The sequence below is a fragment of the Trichechus manatus genome, unplaced genomic scaffold (genome assembly GCF_000243295.1).
Source record: "Trichechus manatus latirostris isolate Lorelei unplaced genomic scaffold, TriManLat1.0 scaffold00084, whole genome shotgun sequence".
In the NCBI taxonomy this organism is placed as follows: domain Eukaryota; kingdom Metazoa; phylum Chordata; class Mammalia; order Sirenia; family Trichechidae; genus Trichechus; species Trichechus manatus.
In genome coordinates this window covers 12,063,137-12,071,436 of record NW_004444020.1, presented here as the reverse complement: position 1 = coordinate 12,071,436, position 8,300 = coordinate 12,063,137, and positions in this window count along the sequence as shown.

Here is an 8,300-nt window from a genome sequence, read left to right as displayed (position 1 = left end):
ACATCATGGGGTTCTTAACCAACGTCATAAAACAGTATGTGTACTGACTGTTTAATGAGAAACTATTTGTTCTGTAAACCTTCATCTAAAGTACAGTAAAAAAAAAATTTTTAAAAAGCAAATTCAAAATGGATTAAGGACCTAAATGTGCAAACTAAAACCATAAAATTCTTAGAAGAAAACGCAGGGGCAATGCTATTGGGCCTAACTTTTAACAAATGGATTATCTGATATAGTAACAAAAGCACAAATAGCAAAAGACAAAAGAAATAAACAGGACCTCATAAAAATTAAAAACTTCTGTCCATCAAAAGACTTTACCAAAAAAGTGAAAAGACAAGCTACTGACTGGGAGAATATCTTCAGAAACCATATATATGATAAGAATCTAATAACAAAACATATATAAAATTTTGATAACAGTAAAAAAACAAACAGAAAATAACAAATGTTGGCGAGGATATGAGGAAACTGGAACCCTTATCTATTTCTTGTGGGAATGCAAAATGGTACAGCTGTTGTGGAAAACACTGTGGCAGTTTTTCAACAAACTAAAAATAGAACTACCATGAACCCATTGTCTTCTAGCTGATTCTGATTCATAGCGACCCTACAGGACAGAGTAGAACTACCCCATAGGGCTTACGAGGAGTGGCTGGTGGATTCAAACTGCCAACCTTTTGGTTGGCAGCTGTAGCTCTTAATCACTGCACCACCAGGGTTCCAGAACTACCAGTGCTGCAATCACTTCAAGAGAGTATATACCCAAGAGACTTGAAAGCAGAGACTCAAACAGAGACTCATACACCAGTGTTCATTGCAGCACTACTCACAATAGCCAAAAGGTGGAATCAACTTAAATGCCCATCAGCAAATGGATGGATAAACAACATTTGGTGCACACATACAATAGAATACTACTCAACCAGTAGGAGAAATGAAGTCTTGATACATGCTACAATATGGATGGAATTGGAAGACATTATGCTGAGTGAAATAAGTCAATCACAAAAGGACAAATATTGTATGAGTTCACTTATATTGAAAGACAAGAAAAGGCAAATGTATAGAGATCAAGGTTTATTAGTGGTTACTAGGGGTGGACAGAGGGGGAAAGTGGGGGCTAACAGTGATGGAAAAATAGCATTACGCGTAGGGTTGCACAAATGATTATTGTAATTGCTGTCAATAAATTGTACACCTGTAAAAAGCTGAATTGCTGTAAGTTGTGTGATATATTTACAATGACGAAAAAATAAGTAGCTGCTGAGGCTGCTTATGGGCAACCAGAAACCTCATGGGATTTGCTTCCATGGTTTGGAGTTTTAGGGTCAAGTTTTTATGGAACATCCTAGTTAATTCACCTCCTAGTTCATTGTGTAGTGCCTGGGGTCTTAAAAATTTGCAAGCAGCCAGCCAAAGCAGGACAATTGGTCTCTACCTGCCTAGAGCAACAGAGGAAGAAGGAGGGTCAGGAATAGGAGAAGGAAATGGAATGCGTGGCTAATTGCCTCCATGAACAACTGCCTCATTTGCCATGAGACCACAAGAACTGGATGGTGCCTGCCTATCATTACTGAACGTTTTGATCAAAGACTCCTTAGAAGAATCCTGATCAAAGAAGGGAAATGGCAGGACAGAATTTCAAATTCTCATGGAATTCAGACTTTCTGGAGCGAGCCACGGAGGCTGGATGAACCCCTGAAACTATTGCCCTAAGATAATCTTTAAAATTTAAACCAAAAATATTCCCTGAAGTCTTCTTAAAACCGAACAACAGTTTAGCTTAACTAGTAAAAAATGTCTGCCTTGAGCACTATGCTGTCTTAAGAACTATCTATATGGAATCAGAAGCCCTGGTGGCACAGTCGTTAAGAGCTTTAAGAGGTGGCTGCTAACCAAAAGATTGGCAGTTTGAATCCACCAGCCTCTCATTGGAAACCCTATGTGGAAATTCTATTCTGCCCTATAGGGTTGTTATGAGTCAGAATTGACTAGATGGAAATGGGTTTGGTTTTCGGTTTTATATGGGATCAACGTGACAACAGCAACTAGAAATATTAGATAGGAACCTTAGGGGACAGTGTGTTTGTTAACAGAGGAGGAACAATTCAGAAAAGGTGAGAATGGCTGTACAACTCAAAGTTTAATCAATGTCACTAAATTATACATGTAGAAATGGTTGAATTCGTATATGTTTTGCTGTGTATATTCTCAACAACAGAATAATTTTTTTAAAAAAAGAGTGATGGAATAGATAATGAGTTCATTAGACTCATATTTGAGAAAGTTATAGAACAAGGCCCTGCAATGTCACACAAAGTTGGTGAACAAGTAGGGGGGTTATCTGAGAGGTTGGAGATGGCTGCCAAAGACTAATCAGGCCTACTTTATATATTTTGTCCTACTATGTGTATAGCTTTTGGTGGAAAACACCTGCTTTCTCCCTTCATTGACTTCTCATACCTTAATGCATCAAAGACAAGTTCCTTATCCTTACCTTACAAGCAGTGTTGATATTCAAAATATTTAACAATATTAGGGCGCATGCAGTCATCAATCAGAAAAGATTCCCTATATCAAACCAGATGCTGGCTGTTGCACTGGATTGGAGTCCTGGGGGCCCTCTGTAGTATAAGTTGTTACCCCTTTAGTGGCTGGGTTGTGAAGAAGGGGAGGAATCTGATCAGCTAGGATAGTGGAGACATTTAAGGTTGTGTCTATTTAACAACTGGTAAGAAAGCATTTCTATATTTTAATGCATGTGTTGGCAGTACTAGTACTGCCAATGAGACCTGCTTACAGCCCTTCCAGCAGGCTCTCTGGCAGCTCTCATCCTTCTTCTGCATGCTGATCATCCACCTCAACTTTCCTGCTTGAAACTTTAAATCTTTCAACAAAGCTGCTTCCTCATCTAGGTATACTGGGAATACCCTTTAACAACAACAACAAAAAATCCACAAGACAACTTCCTTTTTCAAAGTTTGGTTCTTAGTTGCCCTGGAACATTCAGACAGGGATCACATATTCTGTTTTGGCCAACTTCATTTCTGGACATGGCTATATCATTTTGTTGCACCTTAAGTGTGCTTTATAAAATAAAAATCCATATTTATGCAGAAAAGAAGAGTATTTCTTTGCTTTATAGAGAAATTCAAAATAAGCTTCCTTCAAAGGCACGTTTTATATTTCCTTAAAATAACTTCTTTCTTATACAAGTATATAATGGAAAATTTAGATTATACAAAATTACCAGTAAGTCCACTGTCCCTCCCCCAGATATTGGTGTATATCCTTTCAGACTATATATATATACATATATAGACTATAAATATATATATATGTATGTATATACATGTGTGTGTGTAAGATCCAGTTAACTGACATTCATTTTATATAAACCTTTTCAGGACAAATTACATCCATATTCATTGTCAATGTCAGGTACACCAAGGTATGGTAATATTTAGCAAAACAAACTATTTCTTTTTCCTAGAGAAAATACCTTTATTTGGATTTTAGTAAATATATCAAGCACTATAAAAGTGAAGTTGTTTTGACATCAAATGAAAAGTCCTGTAGCAGTGCAGCTCAATGTGATTTGGGTTATCATCTTCAGGTACAAAAGCATATCATGAGTTCAGAGCCCGTGGACTTCATTTTTAAAGCTTAGGGCCTGAACTACATTTGAATTCAAATTTAGTAATGCCCTTACATAAACTTGAGCTGACAATTTCTCTAGAAGAAAGTGAAATAAGGCAATTTGATGGAAATTACACTGTGCAACACCTCGATTCTCAAGATATTTCCCGTTTACATGAAATTTTTTCAATTAATTTAAAGGTAACTGCTATATGACAGACATACAGGCTATTTGTCATTATTATTCATTTACTTATATGCAGCACTGTCATTTACAAAGACATAATTTTTTTATTGTACTTTAAATGAAGGTTTACAAAACAAATAGATTTTCATTAAACAGTTAGTACACATATTGTTTTATGACATTGGTTAACAACCCCACGACATGTCAACACTCTCCGTTCTTGACCTTGGGTTCCCTATTACCAGCTTCCTTGTCCCCTCCTGCCTTCTAGTTCTTGTCCCTGGACTGTTGTGCCCCATTAGTCTTGTTTTGTTTTATGCAGCTGTCTAATCTCTGGCTGAAGGGTGAACCACGTGAGTGACTTCATTACTGAGCTAAAATGGTGTCCGGGGCCATACTCTCAGGGTTTCTTCAGTCTCTGTCAGGCCACTAAGTCTGGTCTTTTCTTGTGAGTTAGAATTTTGTTCTACATTTTTCTCCAGCTCTGTCCAGGACCCTTGGTTGTGATCCCTGTCAGAGCAGTCAGTGGTGGTAGCTGGGCACTATCCAGTTGTACGGGACTCAGTCTGGTGGAGGCTGTGGTAGCTGTGGTCCATTAGTCCTTTGGACTAATCTTTCCCTTGTATCTTGTTTTCTTCATTCTCCCTTGCTCCTGAAGGGGTGAGACCAGTAGAGTATCTTAGATCACTGCTACAAGGACATAATTTTTAAGGAAACATAATTGCTCTAAACCTATCAAGTTGCTTATGTAGAACTTTGTAAAATCTTTTCTCTGGAAAGAAAGTTAAGAATTGGTTGTTGGAAAATGTTCACCAGGAACCTCTGCACACCAGGCACACTACTCCTGATCCCCTCATGCTCACTAGGCTCCTTGTCCCAAGCCCCAGCATGCTTGTGTCTGTATTGTTCCAAGCATAATGAAGCCTCAACAATAATTTGCTTCCAAAGAAAAAAGGGCCATGCATGCTGTGAAATCTGCAGAAGGAGCTATAGTATAAAAAATAGTGTAAACAGAAGTAACAACAAGGTCCATTAATGCACACTGCAGCTATTTCCTTCACCTACTTCATTAGATCAGAACATAGAATCACAGACTTCAGAGTCTAAAAAAGCTCTGAGTAGGAAGGGACCTTAGAGCTCCTGCTGTCCAACATTGTCAGCCGAGAGTTTACTCTATACGACAACCCTGGGACACAGAAATCCTCAGAGCCTGCTGGTCAAATGACTTACCATGGGGTAGTCCTTGTGCCCCATGTGTGAAGAGCAGCACGCTATGATGGTCACTAAATGTCAAACCCCCAAAACTCTACTTCCATATTTACAATCTTTAGCAATTCCCATGTGTGAAATCATCTCCTTCATTTGCTCACAGCTCACTTTAAATGCCACTCCCTCTAAATATTTTTATCAAAGAGGCACAAAGTTAATGTAAATTTTAAAAGGTAAAATTATACCAACAGTGTGGATTTTTATGCTTTCAGGTAAACAAAAGTGAATAGTCCCTCCATCTCAAATCCCACATCAAACTCACATGGAGTAGAGTATAGGGAAAGTAATACGTTCTCTTGCTTTAATAGATTTTAAATTCTTAGAAGGTAATCATATGAAGTTCATAGTACATAGTGGTCAATCAGTGCTTTTGAATCAGTCAAACCTTCACCTCTAAGTGTTGGGCAACCGCAAGCTTCATTCTTTGAAGACAGCTCAGTTTAGTCCAACTTAGTTTAGTCTGCTGATGGCCAGTATGTGACTATGTGGTCAAGACTCTCATTTTCATTCACTTCATGCAGAAATTCAGCTGATAACCTTAATATTTTCCTTAATAGGGAAAGTAACTGATATGCAATGAAGAACTGGTAATGGAGCATGAAGATTACCCCGCTTAACATTCTCCAATGGTTCCCCAGAGCCTTCAGGATAAAGTCCAGGCTCCTAAAACTGGCAACCATGGATGTGAGCCACATCTATCTTTCTAGCCTCACCTCTCACCCTCTTCCTTCTTAGTCTCTGGCCCAGCATGCTGAACCACTCTTGGTTCTCTGGAAAAATCAAACTCTAACCTCTCTCCACGTAGAGTGTCCTCCATATACCCTCTTGACATTTGCCTGGCTAATGCCTGTTCATCCTGCAAACATCCATTTAGCTGCAACGTCCATTTGTAGTGTTATCATAAAGTAATTAATGTCTTAACAGCACCCTAAATACAGAAACTACCAACTTACTTTCTGTGAGACACGTCTCACATCAACATTTGCCTCTCACTACCTATCTCTTGGTAAAAAAAGTTTGTACTCACCACTTCTACTTCATCATCCAAACATTTCTTAATCTCTTGCATACTTGCTTCTCCTAGCATTACTCAACTGAAAATTCTTTTTTTTTTTTTTTTGAAGGCTACTAGTGTCCTTTTGGAGCCCTGGTGGCACAGTGGTTAAGAGCTGCGACTGCTAACCAAAAGGTCAGCAGTTTGAATCCACCAGCCACTCCTTGGAAACCCTACGGGGCAGTTCTACTCTGTTCTATAGGGTTGCTGTGAGTTGGAATTGACTCAACAGCAATGAGTTTGGTTTTTGGTTTAGTGTTCTAATCATTCAATTCATTGGCAATAGTTTTTCAAATACTCCTTAAATTCTCTAAGCCATCAAGACTGCTAACCATGCTGTTATATGTTCTCTTCTCTTTACTTCTGCAGTATAGAGTGTCCTGGGCTCTCTTACTCTGATTGTTCCTTCTGTCATTTACTAGCTTCACTTCTTCTACCTATTTTCTAATTAAAGATATTCCTCTTAGTTTATTAGATTCACAACATCAGCAGTGGAATGACAATATCATTTTGTTACACCTTAAGTGGGCTTTATGAAGTGAAAATTCAGATTTATGCAGAAAATAAGAGGTGTTTCTTTGCTTTATAGTCAAATTAAAAACAGACTTCCTTCAAATGGCAAGCTCTTTGGCATAACAAATTCAAATCATTTGTGTATCCTGTTGATTCTAGTTTCTCAGGGAAAAAAGAAGAAATCACAGTCCAGTAAAAAGAGCATTAGTTTTGGAGACAGATGTTTGTTCAGATCTCAAGTCTGTCACTCATTCTCAAGCAGTGTGACATGGCGCATATTACTTAATCCATTTAAGCCTCAGGTTGTCATCTATAAATTGGAGAAAACAATGCTTACCTTTCAGAATTACCATATGCAAAGTTTATACCTCAATGTCAGGTACAGTGGGAATTCAAAAGTTATTCATTATTACTATTATTTCCAAACCCACTTCCCTTAAACTTGTATAGTCACTCACTGTCCCAATCCACTTCTTCCAATGTGTTTGTACACATCAACAAAAGGGAAATATTCTGAAGTACAGATTTGAACAAGTTTCTTTTTTGGCCCAGTGGTTCCTGGGTCAAAAGGTTAAGGTTGTGTGTCAACTTGGCTGGACCATGATTCTCAGTAGTTTTGCAGTTGTGTAATGATGTAATCACCTCCATGATGAGATCTGCTACAAGCCAAACAGTTGAAAGGGAGTTTCCTTGGGGGTGTGGCCTGCATCCAACGTATATAGACTTTCTGGCAAAGCTCACTGACTCTTGCCCTATTCTTGATCCTGCATTCGGCTTGTCACCATCTGACCTCCAGTTCTTGGGACTTGAGCCAGCAGCATGCCATCTGACCTGCTGCTCTTGGGTTTATCAGCCCCTGCAGCTATGTGAGTCAGGAGAAGCCTTCAGCCTTCAGCCTGATCCATGGACTTGGGGCTTTCTAGCCTCTACAACCACACGAGCCATTTCCTTGATATAAATTTCTCTCTCTATATATGTATATGAATATACATATACACGCTTCACTGGTTTTATTTCTCTAGAGAACCCAGCCTAAGACAATTCCCAGTTGCTTACTGAATCAAAGCCCAATTCAACCTTATTATGTAAGAATCAAGTTCTAGTCCAACCCTCCCTCTCCAGCCTTCTCCTTCACTGATCTTCTAAATGAATACCTTTCTCCAAGCAAACTGGACTTTTTCTGAAACACAGCATACCCTCTACCTCAAGGTGAAGCTCAAATTCTGCCTCCTTTATGAAACCTGCTGTCTCTGTAGCTGGATATTTTATCCCCGGAGTATTTTATTAGTACTTCTCTGGGAACAAAGCCTTAGGTGGTGCAAATGGTTAGCAGCAGAAAGTCGGAGGTGTGAGTCCACCCAGAGGGTCCTCAGAAGAAAGGTCTGGTGATCTACCTCCAAAAAATCAGCCATTGAAAACCCTATGGAGCACGGTTCTACTCTGACACACATGGGGTCACCATGAGTCAGAATCGACTCAAGGGCAACTGGTTTTTACTCTCTCAGGGCACTCATATTCTGCCAGGTATTCAGTTATTTGTGCATAACTGACGATTCCTGCTGACAGACTGTAACCCCTTTGAAGGGTGTCTTAAGCTGGATTCTCTAGAGAAGCAAAACCATTAAAGTGTATATA